The 27,790-nt window shown below is 30.8% G+C and overlaps 1 protein-coding gene across 1 annotated transcript in view; it reads right to left on the bottom strand.

The window, feature by feature from the left end:
• Positions 1–13,866, bottom strand: part of LOC146994998 (potassium channel subfamily T member 1-like) — a 261,937-nt gene extending 248,071 nt beyond the window's left edge. The window contains exon 1 of the mRNA XM_085825116.1: positions 13,503–13,866. The gene's annotated coding sequence lies outside the window, so the exon portion shown is untranslated. The remainder of the gene's footprint in view (positions 1–13,502) is intronic.
• Between the last annotated feature and the right edge of the window lie 13,924 nt (positions 13,867–27,790).

The following is a 27,790-nucleotide window of genomic DNA, read 5'->3' as shown; positions in this document are numbered from 1 at the left end:
GAGGAAATCTTTTATATCTTTTTCAGACACGATTTTTAGGGTGGTATTTTTGCTGAGCCTCTTCGCAACCTACATCGAGAGAACGAAGTTATCCCATGCGCCCGTGACCCTAAAGCGCTGAACATCACTGTGTGTCCGGGCGCATTTCGCAATTTAGCTTAACATGCAGAAATAATTCCTATAAAATCTGCTTTTCGTCGAAATATTCGGATTTATGCATATGTTATTTAATATAATATAAACAGAAAATCCTAGCACTTACAGTTTAAATTAAAATTCAAAATGTGCAGTATTAGTAACAATGATTATATTTACATATTTAAATTATTTTCGCACAATAATGATGAAAAGAATTTAAATATCACTGTCTATTACATCTTAATGCAGTATTTACATACAAAATTTTTAAGCAGTTTGCATTGCATGAAAAGTTTCTTAATTCTAAACAAGGCGTTGTGAGTAACGCGCGTTACACATTTGTAGAATAAAATAATAAATATTATTCGCAACAGCAAGGTAAAAGATCATGATATTTTATTCAATAAGGTTTAGCCGCATTCTGGCATAATTTATACGGGTATAAAATTTGGAATAAAACATTAAATATGATACGCCGCATAGGCCAGCAGCGACACTTAGTTCCCGTATCTCATTTGCTTCTGGGATCCACGGAGGGAAACTGAAGAGTATCATATATGATACGTTGGAAGCGAGGAGGTTAAAATTTCTGAAAATTTAGTATCCTATTACTTTATTCACATATTTAGCTTTTTTTTTTTAAAGTGTATTAAACAATTTAAAAGAATATGTATTTCTTTTATGTTGAAAAGTAATTTTGGTCTCCTCTTAGGAATGTAAAAGATTATACTTACGAAAAATCAATATAATTTGAAATAAAACAAACCAAAACTAAGCCTAATTTTAGTAGTCCTTCACGGTGGAACTGAATTAAAAAAACCATCGAAACATCTTTCTTATAGTCATCTAACATCAGTGATGCAGCTGCAAGAGGGAAGATGCGGACCTTTCGCCGATTGCGGCTCATTTTAAGGGCGGCATTTTTAGCTTGGAACATTATTTTACAGAGGTTAATCAGATGAATCGTCGAGGCAAGCGATATTAGATTCTAAATTGCCATACGAAGAGAGGTTGGTGTTGGTGTTGGTGTATTTAATTATGACAAAGCACACGAGGGCTATCTGCCTAAGGGGAGGGATGCCTTTCGTGGAGGACTTTCTAAGGGAAACTGGCTCGTATACACGTTACACATGGGGAAAACCACGAAAACGCCCATGCAGCCAGCCCGTTCGCGGGATTCGAACCTCGGACCGAACTACCAGTGTTCAGCGACTTTACCGCTCGGCTGCTGGTGGGCACGAAGAGAGGAAACTGAGTTTTTAGTCTATGAAGTATTCAAAGAAATTCCCAAGTAATTTCAACAGCTACATATTTTTGCTATACTTTTTTTTTATTTCTCCAAAGCTTTTCAATGGAAATTACGAATACCAACCAAATCGTAACTCTAGGAACATTCATATGGAAGAACGTGAGTGAATGTGAGCGATTTATATGGAAGAACGTGAACAAAAAGTAACGTGAAAAGGCAGCCGTTTTGAATTTTTTCAATTTAATCTTCAAAAATTAGTCAAAGTTCCAAATATTGTAATACTAGTACGATCCTTCCTTTGAGTTGCTATAAATGTTGCTAATTGAGGAAAGCGTGAGCTATAAATATATATTTTACATTTAAGAAATCTTTCTGTACTATCTACATAACAGCAACAACAATCAGATAGATTTCTACATTTGCAAACAACACGATTTGCTAAACAAAAAAACAAGCAAAATAATTATACAATTCAGAAATGTGGTAACTAAAGATTTCCTTCGAAAATAAGCGTAAATTTTTATTTCACTGAAAGTCATTTTGACACTTCTTCGTTGTGGCTTTTTGTGTGTGTGTGTGTGTATGTGTATTAAGAGGGGCTGTAAATTCAAGGACCATGAGCAATTTAAGGGGCGGCAAAAATTCTAGCTGTGCCACTGCTTAATATCCAAAAATCGCGGCAGTTTTATAGAAGGAAATTCATTTCATATATAACGATGTATATAATAATGTTATTTCAATAGAAATGAATAATCAGAATTACCAAGTATTATTATCTAAACAAAAAGAGCAAGATTCAAGTTGAGTTCTACGTCGGGATTTAGAAAAATATTACAATAAGGTTTTGTAATATTTTTCTAAAACACTAAATAATTTCTACTAACATACTTTCCATAAAAGTGACACTAATCTAAGCAAGGTTAAATGTTAAGCGATTTTGCATATCATAAGCACTAAATAAAAAAAAAATTTTTTTTGGAAAAAAATAGAATGAGTATATTTCGTCACTTTCGTTCTTCGTTAATTTGCAAGTATTTAAGTATGTGTGAAATTGAAAAATTAATGAAACTGAAGAAAAGTTTTGTAATTATATTCTAAGTTTAAAGAATTTTAAAGTAATTTTTTATGAAAAATATTATTAGAAAGAAAATGAAAAGTTTCGAGGATGAAAATGATGATTAAAAATGAAAGTAAAATGTAAATTACTTATGTTTCATCTTTATATAAATGATCATTAATTCAACTAATATAATATTACATGTTCTGAAATATTTTACTTACGCTTCTTAAATAAACCCTAAAGAATTTCTTTTAAAATGTTTTTAAATATGGTACAGTGTTTTCTGTTTGTGACCTCACTCACTCAGAGAGTGAATCAGAGAATCAAGAATTAATCAGAGAATTAATAAGTTCATTTTGAGAAAAACAAACTTTAATTCCAAAATTTTAAAAGTATATTTTTAGCTCAAAGGAGCGTTAGTTCAGAAGGGCTATTTGTCTCGAAATGGAAGTTTGCGTTGAATCACTGTGAAAGGCTGAACCACTTCAAATTATTGCCAACAAATATTGTCGCTCTGTATTATTTAAAAAATAAAGAAAGGGAATATGCATGAATGTAGGTATGTTTCTTGCAATGTGAAAAAAAAAAAAAAAAAAAAAAAAAACGACGGAACCTAGAGAAATCAAATTTGGAATAACGTAATCCTCCACGCAAACAAGGGCACTTCGAAGCCCAATTTGGAATTTGTTTTATTGATATGTATGTCATATTTTGTACAACTTTAACGCATTTCTGATAAAAAAACTCAAAAATCTCAAAGCGCGAAGTGGCAAAACTGTGGCGAATAAAACACACTTATCTCAAGGGCGCGATACTGTCTATCGGAAATTCTAAAGATATGCTGTTTTCAAATATTTTGTGATATTGTTGTTGAATTGAATTTTATGTCGTTTAAGTTGGAAGAACGTGATATTTAATAAACAAAGGTGACACATAAAACATTAACAAAAACGCCCTATTGGGCATAATATGAAATCTGAAAACCTTCATATTTTAATTTTTCTTTCATTGTTTATTTATTTACTTACTTATTAATTTATAAAACAACCGCAGCAGTCCATTTGATTAACACCGTAGCGGTCCATTTGATTGCTCTTGCTATAGAGACAATAGAGAAAGATTTTTTAAAAAAAATACAAAATATATATTTATAGTTCTTAAATGATCTTTACTTGGAAGACTTTTCTCATAATTATCACAGCAACCGAGACAAAAGTTCGAGCTAGCATTATAATATTTTGGAACTTGTACTGGAGATTGTATTTTAGAATAAACTGCAGAAAATTAACAGATCTGCCCTTCCACGCTCTTTTTCGATTTGCCTAAGATTTGAATATATAACGTAAAATGTAGGAAAACGTTGCTAGTATATCTGAAAATCATAACGAAAACGAACATCTTGCCTAGAAGTTTACTAACTTGGGGAGAATGTGAAACAGAACTTTTATTACTACGCCGCGAGTATTTCTGACCTAACTCTCTAATTATTAGTAGAGAGAAACCCTTATTTGAAGCCTCTTATGTCTCTGAGTACTTGAAAACATGCATGTTACTAAGCATTTCCTTTTCAACATCATTATTTTCAACAACTTCTAAGTTTCAACTCATTGTGTTCCAAATAAAACAATGCAAGTATATTTTAATAGTCATTGCTTAATGCATTATATATTTTTTAGTTATATATGAATTTTTTAATAAATTTTAAGGAAATAAAACTATCTCTATTTTTTATTTTGCTCGTATATATTACTGGTAAAATTCTTATTACATTTGCTGTTATGTTTAGAAATTATGTTTAAGACATTAAAAGGTCTTTTACATTTAAATGCTATATTGGAGAAGATGTCATGTAAATTGTTGTTTGAGTTATATATTATGCCAAGGAGAAATAATAATAATTACAATCTATGATTTAGTTTATAAATTTTGCTAATAGCACTTTTTGTTGTCATTCGGAGTTAACTCGCTTGTGGTTATTTTAGTAATTTTAATTAAACTTCTTTTTCTGCTGCTCTATTTGTTTTTTGTTTTAACTTTAGAAATGCATTTTTAGTTAGTGGCATCCGTTTGGCTCAGTTAGGACTATTAGGCTTAAGAGATGCGTTCCCAGAAAACTTTGCAAGGTTTATGTTAATTTTTCTAACAGTTAATCTTTATTAGTTAAAAGTTACTTTCCTATATTCCTGAATTTCGACTTACAATTTCCGACCAGAAGTATTTTCAGAATCGCGTTTGAATGCAAAAGAGGAGAAGTATTTAACTGTGAAGTTCTGCTGACTTCGTTAGAGAGTCAGTGATTCTGACTAGCGCGCGTTCGCTTTTTAGGCAACTCTCTCTCTTAAGCTATTATTACGCTTGGCCGTACTTTAGGTCCTTGATAGATTCGTCGTTATTTAGCATTAAGGGCCAACTCTGCTAGAATATTGATAGCTTCGGCTATATCCTTTTAGTTAGATTAGTTTAGTTCTTAGTGTCCTGAGTTCAAGCCCAAGTGGAGGCTTTATTGTAACTCCAAGAAAGGAGTCATCTGTTAAACTTTATTTGGAATAATAAAGGGTCAATTTACCCATTCTCACGTTTTGTTCTCTGTCTCACGAACTCAAGCGATTATTCGCTTATCAGTTCTTAAGGTTCCTCAACATTAGATTAAAACACTTAGGAATCTTACAACTTTCTAAGGAAAAACCGGGTCATAGTCGCACTATACGTGAGAAAAACTATACTTTATCGTTCGCTGTGCTTTTTGCCAGAGTCAAATCACTTGTATTTAGTGATGTCAGACAGACAAAGTAGACAGATGTATTGTTTTGCACTAGCTAAGTCTTTCTGAACCGACTGGTAAATTCGCTCAGCTACGTGGGCTCTCCTAGTTACAGTTAAAGAAAATATCCCATTTCATGGGCGAACATTTTCCGATGTGAACTACAAATGGCGAACTGGCTAATCATACGGATTTTGAAGGCCTCCAAAGATATTCGCCTATCTTATGTTTCAATAGGAGAAAATGTTGCTAATTTTTCTGAATTTAGTCATTTGTACTTTCAACAGCTTGAATAAGAAACTGCGTACCAAATTTTAGTTTTGCTTTCACTAAAAAATTCGGTAAGTGCTTAGTAACGGACAAGTTTACTCCTAGACTTAGCAACCTATGAAGACAACAAATCTTTTGGAGCACCACTATGCTTCGTAGCTCGAAATCTGAGGTACTAACGTATTATCCCATCGCGAAAGTTATTTACCATCGAACTATGAAAGAAGGAGATCTCACCAAAGCTGCGCAATAGTTTCTGCGAAACTTTGAAGGAACTGATACATCTTTATTTAATAAACAATCAGCATTAGATCTATTTCATGTTTGAGGTTCCTAAAAAGGTTTTTGTTATTTCTATTATTTTGTTAGGCTTCCTATTTAACAGCAAGCTTTGCTTAGAACGCGATGAGTACAATCATTCCGTAGGTAATTTGTTCCATCCTATGACTGCATTGTGAGCTTCATCTATCGAAACACATTTTATTTCATGGTAAGGTCGTGTAATTTTGAAAATAATCCTCTGTTTGCTGTTCTGTAGAAGAAATATTCCAAATTTTAACGATGTTTTTAAATGCAAGAGGGAAAAACACAGAAACAGCTAATTTATATCCTTCTTTATTAGAAAAAGCGGTTTATCAATTATCACTCAGGGTTACAATGTTGTTCCATCGCGCTCACCCGTAACTGTCGGTAAATCGCTCTCCTTGGCGACATGGTCGACAGTATAATACTTAAAGTACTATCAGTCACAAGCAGCATGAAGTAGCACCACAAATTGGATTCATCATATATGCACTTAACTCACATCATCAATCTAATGATTTGTACTTAATAGGTGCAATCTGATGATTTATAACTTAATAAGTGCGAAGTATACGACAGATTTCTTTTACGATGTGACGTTCCAAAACTTGGCAAGAGCTACCAGTGGCAGGGGCGTATCGAGGAGAGTTGCCAAGACCATGGACCATCCCAGACCTCTGATCAGAAAAGGCCTCCGAAGAATCTTAAGTTTTTAAGTATATGTACCTATATGTAGGATAGGAAAAAGGTCCAAGCTTAAAAAGCAGCTTGTATTGAAAATGTTAAAATTTATTGTGGAAATGGACTTCCAAAGGTCTGCGCCTAACATATATTTGGCACTAAAGACATTTCTGAGACTTCGTGTCTCGGTTGCTTCTTGCAAGAGAATCTTTTCAAAGTTGAAGATATTTAAAAGCTATCTTCAGATGATAACGAACCCAGTAAAGACTCAATTTAGTAATCATTTTCACTGAAAATGCAACATTAATTCTTATGAATCTATAAAAAACATTTTCTGAAGTACTAGCTTGCAAAAGTCAGTTTCAGCTTGTTTTATTGACAGAAATGTTAAACAATTTCTTTAAATCATTAAAAATGTCAGCTTAATAAGCTTTTTAAATGTATGTTTGACTGCTGGATTTAAGTTGCTTTATTTTAGTTTTAAAATTTTTTGTTTTCAAAATCATTTTAATTATTCAGTTTTAATTAAATAAATGTTAATTATACATTTATGTAGACATTTTATATGGCGACCATTCAAACAAAGGGTGTTCCAAGGAGAGTTCAATTCAGGGCTTCGGAGCAAAATGATAGTTCGATCGCTGAAGAATGGTAGTTCGATCGGGATTCATATCCCAGTAAAGAGGTTGTCTAAATAAATGCTTCGTATTTCCTCTTATATGTAACATAAATGCAAGCAACTTTACACTGAATGAATACAAGCAAGATGACATGAATACGAGCAACTTACAAATTTTTTCACGAAGGCATTTCTTATGTTAAACTGATAACCCTGCAGTGCTTTGCCTTAATCAATTATTTCCTTAATTTTACCTAAGGCAGTCAACTATTGTAAGGTCTTAAGAAGAACCTATGCTTTATTGATTGTTACATCGCATTCTGTAATAATCTTCGTAACGTAATTCTTTTACATCATTTATAACGCTATTCTTTTACATTATGTTTTCCAACTTCGAGCTCTGGATTATATAGAACCTCAGTTTTTGATCAGAATATTCATATTGTCGGAAAGATAAAGTTGGATTAATTTTCATGGCAGACCATCAGTGATATACTGATATAACAGTTAAAGAACTAGTAGAGTCTACGTGCAATGCTGAATAACATAAGCATCATTAACCCCTTCATTGTTTTCCCTGAAACAGACTCGTCGATTTGGAAATATCGTCAGGCGTCAACAACAAGACGCACTCATCGGAGTTAAATTTTTGCCTGGATCGTCCCCCCCTTAGACCCTCCTCGCTTCGTGTTTCCTAACTCCCAGAATGCAGCAAGAATGAAATGAAGTGATCGATGGCTTTATAATTGGTCACGTTGTATGCACATCTATGTTGAATTAGTAGAATATGAAGCAAAACTCACTTAAGAAATTGAAAAAACAGGATTGCTCTTCAACTACTTTTCAGCTGGTATAGCAATGGGAAATACTGCTCATGTCAAAGCATGCCTTTAGCGGATCTTTCTGATAATTTTTTCTTTGTTTTTTGTTAATTCGTTCAGATAAGAGACTAGGGAATAGGGAACAGAAATGCTTTCTTCTGGGGACGATGAAGCTATTCAACATCTCCGAGATATAACAAGTAGGAGGATTTCTAAATAGGTCTTGCAGCTGGTTAAAGAAAGAAAAACCTATTTCTAAGGCCAGTTTCAGATACAATCATTGCAGGGAAAAAACCCAAATTTTTGAATTTTGTAGGACAGTAAAGTAGTTAATAAACATATGCTTATTAATGATAAATATCCTCAAAGGAACGCTGTTCTTATTTAATGAAATGAATTTTTTAACTGTTATGTGCTTATCATTTGTGAATTCGTAAGGTAGTTAGTTATACTTTTGAATAAATATATAACACGTAAGAGTTGCTGTGACATTTTGTTTCAGAATATGCTAATGACATAATGTATTGGTTTGAAAACTGGTTAAAAATACCATTCACGATAGCCTTGAAATTTGTACTTAGGTTATTGTTTTCATAAAGAATAAAATAAGGCTTAGTAGCTGCATAAACCACTTAATATAGCCCAAGAATAAAATGTGTTATTAGTGGGTGCGAAACACGAAATAGACTATCTTAAATCGGACTGTAACTGGGAGCTTAAACTATTAAACGAGAATAATGTTTTGTATTGCGTGATTCAGACCATCGAAACTGAGTTCGTGATTTTTAAACTGGACGTAATTGACATTTGGGAAGGGAGTTTTAATGTCACCAGTTCATTTACAAATTCTGTGCGCATGATAGCCTATATGTAGCAGTTGACGAAAGTATAAGATTTTTTATCCCACCCATAATTGACTTTTTTTTAATGCGTAGTGAACTAAAATAGTTTAAAGCCACTGTGAACTGATCTGCGTCGCTTTAAAATGATTTTGACAATAAAGAGGAAAAATTTGTGTTATGGACATGTGTTAACGACAAACACGCAAAAATGCTTCTTTAAACTTCAGATCTTTTTCTTAAACTTGCTGCGTTATACATGCACGAAGCCTCTAATTTTTAAACATATACGTGGTTAATTATTTAAAAATTTCTTTTTAAAAATGTGATTTCTGGAATGGAGTCAAAAATAATTATCATAATTATTAATATTTAGAAAAGTATCATATCTCTTGCAAAATAGCGTTTTAAATACAGAAATAATTTCCCGTTTATTTGTTATATTTTATCCTGCAAACATCTGATTCCAGCTAATTTAATTCGCGCTTAGGGAAAAATTTAAGCAAAATTTTAGAGTCAAAGATAATAACTGTGACTTTATACAAATTACGTTATAAAAAACATATTGCTAAATAGCTTCTGAAATTTAATTTTTTATCTTACTATTTTGCAGCATTTCTTACGATTTTGTTTTAATAAATTGCGTAAAACTATTTGATTTCTAATATTCAAAACTAAAAATGTTAGATACACGCGACTCCTCAGTCTAAATATTTGACCGTATTTTGATAAATATGAGGCGCAGAGCAGCGATTTTGAAATGAAATCTATATATATACAAAGAAGAAAAATCTGTTTGTTCGCTTATAACTCAGTCTCTACTATAGTTATCGTCACCAAACTTTTGATAATTAATTTCTCGGTCCTGAAGAAGGTCGATGCCTACTTTTTTTCAAAAACAAAAACTGAAATCAGAGAGAGATATTAATTATAAACGCTAATTTTCGCCCTCATTTTTTCGAGTGCTAACAGTGCTGATTATCAGCATCAATGGCAACAGTGGAAATATCAGCAACAATAGCTGGCGTGCCATTGTTGCGTGATTATGTAGTCCATTGTGGTACGTGTGTTACATATTACTTTTTTTAATATCTTGGCTGATTAAAGTCGTTCGTAGATGTTAATGGTCAAAATGGCTTCACACTAATTTTTGGAATCGGGAATAATATATTTAACGTTCGGCAACGCTATTTTGTTACATATTTTGTAAAACTTACAAATGTTTTATTAATAAAATCTACGATTTGAAAATGAACAGTGGCAATATATTTCCAAATAAAGAAAATTTTTTTCTCCAGCGTGCGAGGCTGTTGCAACTCGAAAAAATGCGGGCGAAAGTTAGCATTTTCAGAGTTTTTAATTCTGAAAATGCTAAGTTTCGCCTATTTAACTATTAATATGTTATAAGATGTTTATACAAAACTGTGTGCCCAAATTTCCTTTTATGACTAATATAAAATTCAATCGCTACTTTTGCTGTCGATGCATACTTTAGTAAACAGTTTTGGCGAGTATATATTTCACGATTTTTCTCGATTTTGATAGATATACATTTCTCTACATATTTGAAATAAGCTTATGCATTTATTTAGCTGATTTCACCACTCAAATGGATTATGCTCAGTGCTACATTTGTGCTGTAAGAAACATAAAATATTCATGCGTTTTAACCATACCGACAAGAACCATGCAACACATATAGCATGCAAAAGCTAAACAAAGTATATCTTCACTCTGAATTCGTTTGATCTTTCAGATTTAAAAACTTTAGAGGCTTTTATTAATTTCCTTCGTTTTAAACTTCATTTCAGACTTTTTTTAATTTTCCTCTTATATAAAAGCATTTTTATTTACACATTAAAATTTTTATTTATAGGTAAAAATGTTATTCTTAAAAAAAAAAAAAAAAAAAAAAATTTTGAAGTAAAATTGAAGCAGTTTATACTGCAGTTGTGCATTTTGCAGTAAAATGTAGGAACCTATAACAAAGTTAAAAAATTGAAATAATGGAAATTTGATTAAGTATACTGATGGAAATATATACCGATTACTTTGATGATGGAATATATACTGATCGTATGATCGTATTGATGATGGAAATTATGTATTTAGTATTTTTCGATATATAAATTGATTATAATTGTAACGGTATTATTTAAAACTAACATCATATTATCATTTGGATCTGTAATTTAACATTTTTCTATATTTCTTATCTGAATTCAAATTCGTTGGGCATATTTAAGCTGAGCATTTTTGGATCTTGAAACAGAGAGACAGAGTTCTTGGCACTAGCGTAGCATGCTTAGTTTCTACCTACTCTATCAGTTGTAATTCTCTTTGAGTTCTCTCGCCGTTGATACTTTAATCTTATTCGCCGGTAATTAATTGAGCCTTTTTATTGCGCAGTATTTAACTATGTATTCTTAAACAACAGTTTATCTACTTTTAATTTAACATGAAACCTTGATCAAAGTTTAAATTTAATTGACTGTTCTTATCTACTTGAATTACTTCGAGATGTGGGAATTGTAGAACCAAGTTGACCTTATATTCAAAGTTCTATTTAAATAAAAAGGTTGTTTTATAACTTTCCTAAGACCTTGCCGTTCTGTCTCTGTCAGACATAGCGATAGCTCGTTATATGTCTGTTGGGATTATAGAAATACAGCACTAGACCAAGTATAACCTTATACATTGATAAAAAAATCTAATGACTATTGTTATATATATATTAGTAACAGATTTCCAAGTTTAAAATTTCTACCGCTTATCAATTAAAACAGAATCAGGGCACTAAAGTCAGGCTATAAAAATTATAACCATTTCATATATAAACAGGAATATTTTATTAGATAGTTTTCAGTTTCATTTAGGGACTTCACACAGAATTGCTTAACGTAACTTTTATTTAATTGCTTAAAATTAGTATTATTCTATATTAAAATTTATTTTTTTTAAATGACTAAATTTTAAATTTATTCAAATTAAAATACCTTGCTGTAAAAGTGAAATTTAGGTTAACTTTATTAAAATGCATTTTAGTAAACTATATTAAATTTTAGTAATTAGTAAATACGAATACTAAGTTTAAATAAACACTAAATTTTTGTTGATTAATGTTAACCTGTAGTTACTAATACTAAATTTTATTTAAATACTAATACTAAATTTTATAATAAACACTAAATTTTTGTTAATTAATATTAAACTGTAGTTACTATTACTAAATTTTATTTAAATACTAATACTAATTTTCGTGGACATTTCAGTAAACTAATGTGTTGACTGCCTGATAATAAATTCTTCAAACATCACTTTTAAAAATTTTTACTTTTAAAGATATTACCATAAGAAATTTTTTATGATTTTTATAGTCATATAATTTTATTGATAAATTTAATAAAATTACTAAATGATGTAGAACTTGTTACAAAAGAGAAGAACTCGAGAATTAGAGGGCCGTAAAAGTAAGAAATTCGAAAAAATATCTCAAAATTATTGCATACAGATACTGATTCCTATGGAATTAAAAACTTTTAATTCTCAGAATAAGGCAAATCCTTTACAATATATATCTGTTTAAAGCTATTAAAAGCTTCGATACAAGGGTAAAATGCCTAGCATTACGAATTAATGATTTATTTTAAAAACTGAAAATAAATTATACCGTCTAGGATAACTCAAAATATGAAATTTTTGCTAATTGCCTGAGGCTAAAATATGCATGAAATGATTAGCATTGCATAGGAATGCCAAAGAGCAAACTGGCAAAGTATGAAATATATATCCCATTCCTTCCGAATATCCATGCATTTATGACATTAATTCCATAAACTTAATACATTTTTTTAAATAATAATAGCACGCATTTTGTTTTTGTAGAACTTTCATCTTTCCTTAGATAGTTTGAAGAAAAGTTTTTTAAATGACACTCTCATTATTTTTTTCAAAATACTATTTGCATTTTGGAGGAATGCGCGTCTTTTAAGTAATATCCTGATCATGATCTTTTTTTTATACTTCGTCTAAATAGAATATGTCAATCTTCTTCCCAAGTTTTATATACAATTCCTAGGGAAAGTATATATTAATTCTCATATTTCATATTTTGCCTAAAAACCAGAGGCATTCTCTAAAATGCTTAGTATCCTTTAGAATGTCTGCGTTTTACAAATTGCCGGTAACATATATAAGTTATATATATGTGTGTGTGTTTTCTTCTGAGAGTATGAATTCTTGTTTAATTGACTGCCTATCATTATAAGCAAGTTTAAGTTATTCATCGAAAGATAACTAATGAGCGGGAAATTTATTTTATACTGTATACAAATAAAGATTTTTTTCCATTAGCATAAATGCCTCGTTTTAATATTTAATTCGAAATGCTATGAATTGATTCAAAGCTCTATACTGCTGTCGGAGATCTATCTGGAATTTCGTGCAAAAAGAGGGACGCAGATGAAGCAGGAAATATTGGGTGTCAAAAGCATCATGCAAAAAACATTGGATATCAAAAAGCATCACAAGCATCATCATCTTTTCAATAAAGAAAAAAATTTTGAATGATTCTATAAAACATTCAAAAGCTGAACTCAAACAAAGAAGAGAAATAACTACGCAAAAACACGTAATAACAGGGGTAGCATGCGGGGGGGATACATAAATAACAACAGGACTGTATACCAAAAACATATCCACGGCACAGGAGGACCACAGGGAAAAACACTGATAATTAATTTTTCGTTCTCCAGACCTTACCGTACGTCGGTACTGCAAACAACATTCTCTGTAGGTCGCCCCTGCAAATAACTTGTCTTTGGCAACGCAGGGCTACACCATACCTTGAGGTTACAAAACCAACCGAAAGACTACTTTCCAATCTCTCTTACGAAATCCAACTTTTCAAGTTCCAGCACACTTGCACAAAAACGCGAAAGGAATAAGGTAACGTAATCACAATTTAGAAGCGAAAAATTTTTAAATATCACTCGGCGATGATGTGGTCACTAATTAGTAGTCACCTCGGTGTAAATCCAAAACGATCGTTCATTGTTTAATCCAGAGCATATGGCAATAACATAAAGAGACTGGAAACGAGCGCGCGCGCTCCTTTGTGCGCGGCTTAACGGTGACTGTGACTGTGAGGCGGAGAAGCTTGAAACGCGCTGACTAGGGTTATTGCGATTTTCGCCGATAGGAGCGTTGTTATCGGAGTATTCTCGGGAGAAGTTTCTGTTCTGCTCGGCTTTGTTCAGCTGCTTAATTGAACGAGTTTACTACACGAAACTTTCGCTTCCCGCACGAAAAGTCTTGGAGCGATAATTTGAATTTTGAAGCTTTTTCTTTGAGGCTTAATTATGAAATATCACTTTCCAAACAATTCAAAATGAATCTGGATATTAATTATAATCAAATTGCGATACCCGTTTGGAAAATATTCGAATCTTAAGAAATATTTTGCTGGTCGGAGGACCAAATTCGAAGCTATTTTTAATTGCTTAATATAATATCGAAACAACAAAGCGGTAGATTTTAGAAGAGGCGATAATAAATGTTTAATGGCATACAATATGTGTGTATTTTTCAGTTTTCATGCTTTCCCTGAGCATCCCAGGTTACCAGGCTGCTTTTAGACTCATTCCTGTTAATATATTTTTTTCCTGTTTTTTTAGTTTTACTAATAAGGAGCACTTCTTTCGTACTTACGCCACAAAAAATTCAAGAGCAAAATTACAAAATATTTTAAAACAGCATATCTTTAGATTTCTTGACAGACTGTTATTAATTGCCTACTTTTTAATATTTGCTACATCATTTCTTTAAAAAATAGGCGCTCAAGCAGCTAGCTTCTTAAAACAGTTAGCATAAAGAAGAAATAAGTATGTAATTATTTTAATGAGTCCAACGTAGTGTCATTTTCATAAAAATATTAAATATTTAATGTTTCTAATCCGACACGGCTCTATGACCTTTCAAATTGTTGCCACTAAATATTATCACCCTGTATTATTTTTAACGAAATTGAATAATGAAAAATCTGCATGTATGCATTTACGTTCCTTGACCTATGTGTATGTATGTTCCTAAGGCATTACAATTTTGCATAACGTAATCCTCCACAGCACATATGTTTACCTGGAATCCCAAAATTTGAATTTTGAATGTTATATTTCATATTTTTTAAAACTTTAATGAAATTCTGATTAACAAATTCAACGGTCTGAAGACGAGCAGCGGCAATACTGTACGAATAAAACATTTCTATCTCTAGGGCGGAGACTGCATATCTGAAATTTTAAAGACGTCCTGTTTGATGAATTGATTTGTTTGATTTGTTTTATTCTAATGATATGCTGTTTGATGGATTGCTATTTGATGAATTTCTAAAGATATGCTGTTTGTTTGAATATTTTGTGATTTTGATGTTGAACTAGAATTTATATAGCGTAAGTACGAAGAACGTAAAATTTAATTAAGGTATTTAATACACAAAACGTTAATAATCAAATGACAAAAAAAGGTTTTGCAAGCCATATTACAAAGAAAACTGAACACTGATTTGTTCAACTGAAGAAAGACTAAAAACAAACAGAAAAATGTATGCCGACTCTTAACACTGTGGTAAAATGTTTCTAACTTTGCTGTTATATGGCGTAACTGCGAAGAAAACGATGCTTAATAAAAAAGTTAAAAAGACAATAAAAACGAGTTAGCAGAAGTGAATGCAACAACAGACCTTTAGACTGTGAGCTGCAGAAGCTGACTTTATTCATTATTCTGCTACGTTTCAAATGTAAAATCTGTTAGGCTTAGTCCACATTCTGTCCTTATGTACAGGTGTCAGGCAAAAACATCTTTAAATTACATTAGATAGCGGTCAAAATGGATATTTTCGTTGAAATAGGATACCCGAAAATTTTCGCAATTACAAAACTTACTTCGTACAAGGAAGTAAAAAGGTTTTATATAAAATACGATTTTATTTAAAATGGATATGATAATTAATGCACTAAAAGGAAAATAAAATATATAATGGGAATAATAAATTCAACAATTCTATTAACAAAATTCATCTACAATTTTATATTGGTAAATATGCGTGGGAAGCTTAAATAACGGGATCTGCTAATTTAATTTCGTTGTGAATTGTACAAGGCATTATCATTTTAAATTTATCATGGGCGCCTCACATTCCTAATAAAAATGTGAGGCGCCCATGATAAATTTAGTATTATAGAATTTAGTATTATAGAATTTAGTATTATAGAATTTAATGGGAATAACAGATTAAAAGATCATGTTTACAGAATTCATCTACAATTCTATACTACGAATTTCATTTACAATTCTATATTATGAATTCTATAATACTAAATTTATCATGGGCGCCTCACATTTTTATTAGGAATGTGGGGCGCCCATGATAAATAAACAGCTTTTAAAACTTAAACAGCTTTTAAATTGCTGATAATTGTGCAAATATTTCTTCCAGAATTACGAAAGGCATAAAAACTTTAACCTGAAGATAAAAACAACATAATTCAATCATTTTTAAAGCAAAAAATGTACAATTTACGAACATATAAGAGTAAAGAAACTGAGATCACATAGTCGGGTAACAGAGTGGATATATATATAAATATATTTATATACGTTTGGTGCGGCCGATTGCAACCAAAATACGAGGTGCACATCTGCATGTTATAGCAGTCCTATATACAAAATTTCAACGTTCTGAGGCTACTCTTTTTAGAGTTATGCGAGATACGTACGTACGTACAGACGCCACGAAAAATTCTCTTCAGAATTCATTTTAAAGCAGTTTTATAATTTTTTTGGTGGAAAACAGTCTTTTATTCTGTCTTTACTTCCTGATATCATGCAAAAACACAGTTAAATTGCATTCGATAGCGGTCAAAATGGATATTTTCGTTGAAATATGCTGCCTGAACCTTATGGCGATTACAATACTTCCTTTTTACTTCGTACAAGGAAGTAAAAAGTCATTTGTTTTGTCCGCACGTACAGACGCCAGGCAAAAAAAATCGTCCAATTGGATTTGGGAAAAGTCAAAATGAATATTTCCTTTGAAATATGACGCCCTAAAGTTTTCGAGATTACAATACTTCGTTTATTTTGTACAAGAAAGTTAAAAAAATATTTCTGTGAATTCTGGTGCTTATTTCCCGTACTGATACCAGAAGTCTTAATATACAGAGCCTTTGTCATCCTGCAAATCTTCCTTCTTATTCATCGAATATCCGTGGGAATAAGCTGTCTGCAGCATTAAGGATTGCAGATGGTATTTTCTGCCACTGCTATGCAATCTTCGTAGGTAAACACTGAGTCTAACTAGAAGGTATTACGTTACTTCATATAAGGCATAAGTTGATGCGCGCTTCTAACCGTGTGCGATATTGCTTAGCGCTGGCAGCAAATTATCATTTATATTATGGAATTTCAAAACAAAATAATAACAATAACTACTATAAAATTTCCAATTTAATAAAAATTAATAAATTACTTAAAGCGAACAATCAAGTGGAGAAATAAAATAGAGATAAAAATGGCTTCTTATCAAGTGACAATAAAATCAAAACACAATTAAAAAAAAGGTTTTTATACAATGCGTTTTTGTTTGAAATGGATATGATAATTAATGCATTAAAAAGTAAAAAATAATTTATCTTAGAATTTAATGGGAATAACAGATTAAAAGATCATGTTTACAGAATTCATCTACAATTCTATACTACGACACAGAATTCATCTACAATCCGCCAGTTTTAAATAACATGGCGGACATATTTGTTTACATTCGAAACAGCAGAATTGTATATTTGTTGCCAATCTGGAGAGACTAAGCTTCGCAACAACAAAAATAACGCCTTAATTTATTATTGCGAATTAAATCATGCTCAATCCTTTCTGGAATTTTTTCGAGGAAATAAGTGTTTAAAATTTACTTAATTTTTAATAATTAGTAATTTAAATTTTAATAATTAGTCATTTTTAATACAGAAATTTTGAGCTTTTATATATTTTTGTCTTGTCGCGAAGTGAAAACTGAATTAATTGAATGAGAAATACTCAATCGTCTGTGAAAAACTGTTTCTTTTTTATTTTGTTTGCTTAATTTCTTTTTTACATCGTTCTAGCTTTATTATAGTATTTGAAAAGAACATGTGGCAACGATTAAATAATTCTTTAAATGATATACATTTTGTGCATTCTGAGTTATAATATGAGTGAAATATAATACTGTTAAGTGAAGCTAGTGCCAGAGTGTCGCTATTTTAAACAAATAGAGTGAATTTTAAAGAATGCCTTTATTCTATTGTGGTTTATGCTCTGTCGGCGAAGTAGATTTAATTAAATCCAATAAGTTTAAAAGAAATGCGAGAAACAAATGCGTATAGTTTAATATTCCGTACAAGGAAGTCATGTGGTGTACACATCAGACTTTTTTTTCTAAATCGGATTGTAAAATATATTTAAAATGGATTCAGAAGGGACCTTTTCGTGACGTCATTACGTACGTATCTCGCATAACTCAAAAACGATTAGCCGTAGAAAGTTAAAATTTTGTATATAGGACTGCAATAAAATCTACTTATGCGCCTCCCTTTTTATTGCAATCGGCAGTATCAAAAGTATATATATATATATATATATATATATATATATATATATATATATATATATATATCCTTACCTGGCCTTTTGTTTTCGGCGTAGTTGTGAACTTCCAATTATTGGAATGTTTTAAATGAGAAAAATGTACATATTTTGACATGTTCAAATTAAAACAAAATTCATTCTCAACACTTAATAAAATCTAATTTTTAATATGTTCCCCCGATTCCTACACTTATATTTGTAAAATTTTTATGCTCGTTATCCAAAAATAAAATTAAAGAAAATTTGACTTCCATGTGACAAAACTTGAATAAGATATTTAATTTCAAAATTTGCAGTTTTTGATGTCATTTTCAGCTTGCCTTGAGTAATCGGTTAATTAAGTTAGAATCATTCGAAGAGATAAGTTTAAATTAAGTTCAGCAGAAAATATTTAAAATTTAAGAGGCCGTAAAAGGAAGCCATTTATTATCCATCACATATTTTAATATTATATTATACGTTTGCAAAAGCTCACAGGGATTTTAATTACATTTATTTAATTAACATTAAAATATCTGCGTAGTTATTTTCCAAATCGTTCCATATTTGAATTATTTTTTATAAGGATCCTGTACGAATTATCGCAAAGAAATTCTTTCAGTGTTCTTGAATAAGGCTTGTCAGTGATGTTATATTCCCCATTTCTTGATTTTCTTAAACAATTTCTTACAAACATATACAACAGCGGCCGAACGTAAAATCGTATTTCAGCCGAACACAATAGCTGTCGAACGGGCTGGCTGCAAGAGTTTTCGTGATTTTTTTCCCCAAGATGTAAGATGGACACTAGCTTGATTCCCTTTAAAAATCCAACATGAGAACATTCTCCTCAGACAGATAACCCTCGTGTATTTTACTATAAAGTGCCATTTACTTTAGTGGGTCACAAAATTTTGATATCCGATATAAAATATGCATATTGATTTTAATTAATAGAGGCCTGTGTAATTATATAATCAGAGTATTTCCATAATATGTATTATAAGGTCTGAACACCTAGCAAGCACCGGATTACAATGTATTATAAGGTATTTCTCCCGCTTCCTTGGCATGCCTTTGTGGTGTGGTGGTCTGCAACGCTGGGGGCGTATTCCAGAGGTCCACGGTTCGATTCCCGGCGAAGACGTTGCTATCTTTTCATTTTGCCTGCTTCCAAAAAATTGCCTAATGTCACTACAGGGAGCCAAAATTAAAAGAGCGGTATCCACCGCTCTTTTAATTTTAATCTGATGATTATTTTATTTATAATTTATTATAAATGATTATTTTATGATTATGATGATTATTTTATTTTAATTTTAATCTGATGATTATTTTATTTATAATTTATTATAAATGATTATTTTATGATTATGATGATTATTTTATTTTAATTTTAATCTGATGATTATTTTATTTATAATTTAATTTTAATCTGATGATTCTCCACACCCAGGATTCGGCGATTGGGTCCCATAAAAATCCCAGTCGTCCTTTAAAAGGGGGAGTATATATTGGTATTTCTACCACCTTCTTAGGATGCCTTCATGGTGTGGTGGTCTGCAGACTGGGCGCGTATTCCAGAGGTACGCGGTTCAATTCCTGGCGCAGGCTTTCTAATTTTTCACATCTCTTGCTTCCAAAAAAAAACCTTAATGTATCTACATTATAAGCTGTAGTTAGACTTTAATTCTGAAGTTCTAACTAAGAAAAACATGATGAAAGAAACTTTTTATAATAAGATACGAAACATTATTGCCGAACAAAAACTTTGATACCCGATTTTACTTATTAAGCTAGCAGCCCCCAAAACATTTATAAGTTCTATGTACACCCTAAAAAGAAAATGACTTTACTTTATTATGCCGCGAGTAGCTTTACTAGCTCAAATCAACTAAAACTAACCTACAGGTATAATCAATATATAATCTAAAACCATGAAAGTTATAAAAATGAAGGAAGAAAAGAAAATGCATAAAAGCATTTTAATATGAATGAAATCAGCTCATTCTTTCCAAGCAACAATCAATTCGTGAATAATTTTTTTGTTGCCAAACCAGGAAACGAAAACTTTTGACACTTCGGCTTAATACGTAGAAGTATGAGGTTATGATTTGAAGTTAATGTAATATAACAAATTTTTCGCAATAAAAGAATTAACGTGGCAATAATATACACATTAAATCGGACAAAGATAAAACTTTTGATATCCGATTTTAACTAATGATTGTTTAATCCTTGTAATTCCGTAATATTCGCAAATTTTAGAATTTAATTCTAAAATCTAAAAAAAAAAAAAAAAAAAAAAAGTTGATTAAAGAAACAGTATATATAATGAGCAACAAAACATGCATACTGAGTGAGGAAAATTTTAATATTGTTGCATACGTACGGGTTTGTAATACTTTTAAATTGAATGCACAAGTCCGATAATAGGTTAATAAAAATATATTATTATCAAAAAAAATATTTCAGAACTCTGGAATTTTCCACAGAAATATTCAGACAAGTGTTCACAGTATCACACAGTATAATCAGTAGTTACCATTTAAACTACTAAGAACGTTAGACACTGAGCAATGAAAAGCTCATCTAAAGAGAAAGCTAACTCGGATATCTCAGTTCCCGCGGAACTGAACAACTCGCAACCAAGCAACTGTGAACAGATGCTCTCTCTTCGGCCTTAAATAGTTTTCAACCGGCGGCGAGATGTTTCTAGTACTTTCTGCTTCTCGAAATTACTGGAAAGCAAACAGAGTGTGGAATTACGATTACAGCTAATATAGTGGTCAATTATAGTTATTCAGTTTAAATACATATTACGGTGATCAGAGACCGGAACAAAATATCGCCAAATGGACGCCAATTTGGCGACTTTTGGTGATATTTCGTCGTCTTTGAAGACAAAATAAGTCGCAAAAACCGTTGTCAGGTGGGCGATATTTCGCCAAATTACCAAGATACCAATTTACTTAATGTTAAATGTACTTGTCCCAGTTTTCTTACTTGTCCAGCATAGCTATCTCTTAAAATTTTTCTCGCGCTACATTATACAGGAAAACATAATAATTTTACTTATAAATTATACTAAAATTACCTTTTTAAGTACAAAGTTCGTAACAATATTGTACTGATAAACGCCCTTAAACATGAAACTGTAATATTGTAAATAAATATGCAAATTTGATATCCGATAAAAATGCATACATTTTCAATATCCGATTTTAATTTATGAATATCCTCTAAACATGAAATTTTGATATTCTATATAAAAATGAAATTTTTGATGTCCGATTTTAATTAATGATCGTTCAATCCGTATAATTCCGTAATGTTCGCAAACTAATGTTAAAATTTAATTCTAAAATCTAAGAAAAGGACGATGAAAGAACCTTTATAATAGGAGACGAAGCTTCTTTAAGATATGAGTCATCAGCTAAAGTTGTTTCTGAAAAGTCAAATTCCTCACTCGATTCAGAGACAAAATCCACTATTCTTCATTATCAAGTCCTTGTTGTTTCAGTAAAAATGAAAAAGTTTCTTCCAGCAAACAACATAGGTTTCTTCAGCCACACTTCGATTGTGATATATTTATTCTCAAGGCACAAAGTATTACGTCGAAAAATAAATTTATAAAAAGATAGAAACATGAAGTTGAAAATAATAAAGTAACATATGCCTGAGGAGGAAGAGCTTTCCACAAGATAAGGTGCTTTGTTCTTATTTCGGAAACATACTTTTCTGCTACTTAGTAAAAAAGAAAGAAGAAAGGTGCTGAAAAGAAAATGTAAATAAAAAGAAATAAAAGGTTCATTTTTCGAAAACCAAGAAATTAAACTATACATTGCATCAGGTGTTCCAAACTCCAATTGGCCGCGGGCCGCATGAATGAATTGATAGCAGCTGATGCGCTAGAATTTTTTATACAATTAAAACAAAAAATATTAAAGAAATTTAAAATTTTTCTTAGTAAGTAGTTTTCAATACATAATACTAATAATGATATCTCAAGGGAGAAAATTCAAATTTATGTTTATTTTCGATTTGAAATCTACAGTTTATTAGCTATAAGACAATTTTGCTTGTTGCTTTATAATTCCAATATATTAAACAACTACATATTAAAATTTCAGACTGATATCTAATAAAAATAGTTCTACCGTGTTTCATTAATCATCAAGGAATTAATTTTAATTTAAATTAAGTAAATAAATTATGAAAATTTTTCCAAGTTTTAAAAGAAAATTTTTCAAGCTGGACAAGACTTGAGAATAAATAATAATGTAGTCTCTTTCTGTTATTTATTAAAGTTCTATTTGACGCATAAATAAAAATACACATTTTTGAGTTTAAATAATGACAAACTTCTTCATTTCTTAGTACATTTGATATTTGATGACTTTTACTTCTGATGAAGTTCCTAGTCTTCAACAAAAATTACTAGAAATTATCTTCATCACGGGTTATAGATTCTCATCGTCTTTTCTTATTAATTTTCAGTTGTTAAACAAGTCTCCTTACATGTAAGTGTATTTGTAATCAAAGATATTATTAAAAAGATATTAAAACAGATTATTAAAAGAGATAATTAGATCAAGTCAAAAATTCGTAACTGAGTTTATTTATTTTTTAAGTTTGAGGTATCCAAAAATTTCGTGCCGTTGGAGGCGAAAAGTGAAATTCAAACGGAAGGTTTTGGACACCCTGTTGCGTATAACTGCAGATTTTGACATGCTTGTCAAACGTCAGTCAGAGCAAATTGCGCCGTGCATCGATCGTGTCGAAAGCAGTTCTGAAGTTAAATGTGTGTGTCGAAGGATGATGTCAAAGCATGCACGAAATTACTAGGTCGTTATTTCTCACTGAAAACTATGACTCGAACCGTAAATTTAAAGTAAAAGCTGAATGTTTAGATTTTACATTACATCCAAAGGGGCGTTTTTTTTTAGCGTTTTGTGTGTTACCTTTATTTATTTAATATCCTGCCCTACGCACTTAAACCATAAAATTCAATTCAACATCATATCGCAAAATAATTTTAAAAGAGCATATCTTTCGAATTTCTGATACACAGTCCCGCGCGCTGGAACTTTCCCCACCCCCCGTACAGTGTTGTCATTTCCCGCTTTGAGATTGCTGAGTTTGTTAATCAAAAGCTCTTAAATGCTTTATAAAATACGAAATAGATAATAAAAGAAAGTTCAAATTTGGTCTTCCAGAAGCCCATATTCGAGTGGAGCACTACGTTTCTCAAAATTTGATGTCTCTATGTACAGTTGTTTCTTCACAGTGCGAGAAACATACATACAATCATGCAGAGTCTTCATTATTTAATTTCTTATAAAATAATGCATGGCTCTAAAATTTTGTGGCAACAATTTAAAAAGTGGAACGCTGTTTATACTGAACCAACGCAAAATGTCAAAACGAAATTAATAGCTTTATGGGAAAACTGCGCCTTCGGGCGAAATGGCCTTTCTTTAGACTTTTGAATAAGATTTATTATTTATTTTTTTGAATAAGATTTATTATTTATTTATTTGAATAAGATTTATTTATTATTTATTTATTTGAATAAGATTTATTTATTTTATTAATTATTTGGAAATTAATACGCTATATGAAAATAATATAATAAATGCTATATGAAGGTAATGTAAACTCGACTTTCATGTAACTAAAATCTTGAAACCTTTGCAACAAATACATAACTGAAATGTATTCAAGAGCAGCATAAAATTGCTTCGGAGGCTTCCATTGTGAGACTTCTGCATTACACAAAATGCAGTGGGTGAGTAAAATGCCAAATATTATTCCCCCACCATTGTTCTGAATCTAATTTGTCGCGGATCCTTCACTGTCTAAAGGGTTTAAACAAGTGCTGTCCAACTCAAATTACGTGCGGGACGAAATCCTGATAAAAGATGACCTGAAAAAGATGCCGGGCCAGAATATATATTTTTTTCAACAAAATGAAAATTTTTCATTAACAACAAAAAAACAAAACAAAACCAAAAAAAAAAAAAAAAAAAAAAAACTGAAATGTTTCAGATTTTAAATTACGTCCAAAGGGGCGTTTTTTAACATTTTGTGTGTTACCTTTCTTTATTAAATATCATGTTCCTCGCACTTAAACCATAAGATCCAGTGCAACAGCAATATCGCAAAATAGTTTTAAAACGAGCATATCTTTAGAATTTCCGATACAGAGACTCACGCGCTGGAGATAAAAATGTTTTTTCTGCACAACGTTGCCATTGCTCGCTTTGAAATCCTTGAGTTTGTTATTCAAAAATTCGTCAAAGTTTTAAAAAATAGGAAATCGATCATAAAACAAATTTCAAATTTCAAATTTGGTCTTCCACATGCTCCTATTCGTTGGAGGATTACGTTATTCAAAATTCGATGACTCTATGTACCGTTGTTTTATCACAATACGAGAAATATACATACATTTATGCAGATTTTTCATTATTTAATTTCTTCAAATATAATGCAGGACTCTAACATTTTGTGGCAACAGTTTGAAACGTGAACCGACATTTATGAGTCCGACGCAAAATGCCAAAACGAAACTAATAGTCCTTCGGGATTCAAATCCCTTTTGGACTAAAAAAAAAAAAAAAAAAAAAGAAAGAAAAAAAATATATTTTTAATTTCGCTTCCTAAATATTTACCAAAATCTACATAAACAATAATAATATAGTAAAGGAAAAAAATCATATCTATAATTATTTTTTATCTGAAATGTATTATTTGGTACTAGTAAGACATTTTTGTAGGTTAGGCTTATTTAATAATTAAAGCAAAATATATTAACAGCTGAATATTAAATTCTTAGACATAAATTTCTTTCAAATAATTCATTTATAGTATTCAATTAATCAATAAATAACTTAATTCAATTTAAACTAAAAATTAAAAAAAATATATGAAAAGTTTTACATAAAATTTACCAAGTGAGAAAAAAACTTTAGAATAAATAATGGCAACTTAGGTTCTTTCTCTTATTAATTAAATTTTTATTCGAAGCATAAAATAAAAATGTGTTTGTGTGCAATTTATTATATTTTTTTTTTTTTTTTTTTTTTTTTTTTTTTTTTTTTACAGCTCGACATTTGACGGCGTTCCGATTCTGATAAAGTTCTTAACTTGGAAAGCAATTACTAGAAATTATCTTGATCCGGGATTGTAGATGCTGATAAATCAATTGGTTTTTCTTTTCATTAACTTTCGACTAAAAAAGATGTTCATGTATTAATGCATTCCTAAGCAAACAATTATTCTTAGCGTAAAAATTCGTAGCTAAGGGAATTGTTTTTGACATCTACGAATAAAAGTTAATCAAATCTTTATTTTTAAATCTTTGAATGAGATTTATAAGCAAATTGTAAATTAATTAGCTCCATTTGTAGATTTCTCATGCGTGATTCATGCCCTTTTATAATGGAAATGAAAATAATGTAAACGCAAATGTACACGCAAATGTGAGAAGTAATAATTTGTTCTAAAAGGATACTAATATGTTTTAATAATTTTAAATTAGGACCCTTTTCTTTCTGATAAGAAGATATGATAGTCAGCATTTGTTAAAGATTACCAAAGTTTTCTGAAGGGAAGCATTAAAAACAAAGTAAAATTTCAAGCATACAGATAGATAGCTATTGCCAGGGGCTTTTCATCCAACATTATTAATCAAGGAGTTAAAAAATTCTCATCTCAACACACTAAAAGGCACACTCTTGTTTTAGGAGATTATAAAAATTCTGTTGTCATTCCCTTCTTTCCATCAATTAGCTATAAAGTTGCACACATTTTGCAGAAATTTAACTTTCGGGTTGTTTATTCTCCCATCAATAAAATTCCGAGTTCCATACTCAAGGACCCCATTCCGGATATGAATTCCTGGGGTATTTATAGAATTCCTTGTCAGTATGGTTTAATTTACATTGGCCAAACTAAGAGAGCCTTAAAATTTCGCGTCAAGGAACATGAGGCATATGTTAGAAAAAAGGAAACACAGAAGTCTTCTGTTGCTCAACATTGTTGGTCCGAAAATCACACTTTCAATTTCTCTGCTGCCAAAATTATTCAAAAAACATCTTCCATTGGAGAATTGGATTTTCTAGAGGCATTTCACATTCATAAAATTTTTTCTGTTCTAGTTAACGGTCCTAATTCCAATCCAAATTCGTCTTCGGCCTTTAAAGAAATTATGTTTTAGTTCTGGTTTCACCAACAGATGGTGACACTTGCTTATTCTTGTCCAGGCTTTCTTATCTTATCTAATCATTATTTCCTATCTTTTTCATTTGCGGTTTTGCAGCTGAGGATGGTGTTTCGGTAAAACCATCGAAACTAGTCCTGTGAAAATTTTGTAAATATAACGCTGATTTTTGTTGTTTGACTTCTGAATTAGTATTTATTCGGCGTGTTATTGTGTCTTAAATACAGATAAAAATTTTAAAAAAATTTATTTTATTCTTCTAAGTTTGAAAACCTTAAGTTACTTCACATTTACGTTATGCAACATTAAATGCAACTTTATATATTAAAATGATATTAGAAACTGATGCGCTGCTGTTACAGTTCCTGTTATACTAAATTTATCTCATCCATTAAAAAGACAGATAGCAAGCACATTCCAGTTTCTTAACTTTTCCAGTAAGCTATGTCGGATAATAATCAGCAGAGTAAACTGAATTTATTTAAAAGTCGCTAAAAATGAATTGAAAATTTAGGCTTTACAGTGAAAATCATTCATGTAATATTTAATAATTTATAGCTGTATAGGATTAATTACCTATTACTGGAAACTAATAGAATGAATAACAAGAATGCCATATAAAATACATTTAAAGAAATTCATACAGATGATAATTTCTAAAAGGCGTCAAAACAAACGGCAGTCTTCTCTCAGCTATATCTTATAAGAACTTAAGTGCCGCCAGGGATACCATTTGAAACGATATTCACATGACTAAAGCATTGAATCTCGTCTTATTCAAATCATCGCACCATTATCGGGTATGTATCGACAGTTTTGAAAAATTTTACATTTTCAGCTTTTTTGCATAAAATTCTCTTTATGAATGTCAGTTTTGCTTTTATTGTTAAAACAATGTTCTTGAGCTTAGTACTTGTAGCGTGTTCTTTATTAATTTTTAGTTCTAAAATTTTAAATTAATTCTTAAAGAATAAAAAGGAAATATGCACATAAATACATACTACTAAAAAAAAAAAAAAAAAAAAACTACAGTGATCAATTGAAACGATGCCTTCGAACTATGCACATACAGAGCAAATTATACAAGGTAATCAGTGCATTTCAGCTATTTCAACAGTATGCCCAGACTTGCGCGTGCTTATTTTTTACATGCTCTCGC

Source organism: Stegodyphus dumicola, chromosome 10, assembly GCF_044657685.1.
Source record: "Stegodyphus dumicola isolate Sdum_Otavi_A_Nest chromosome 10, ASM4465768v1".
NCBI lineage: Eukaryota > Metazoa > Arthropoda > Arachnida > Araneae > Eresidae > Stegodyphus > Stegodyphus dumicola.
Note: the sequence above shows the minus strand (reverse complement) of the source record. Positions and strands in the feature narration are given on the sequence as shown.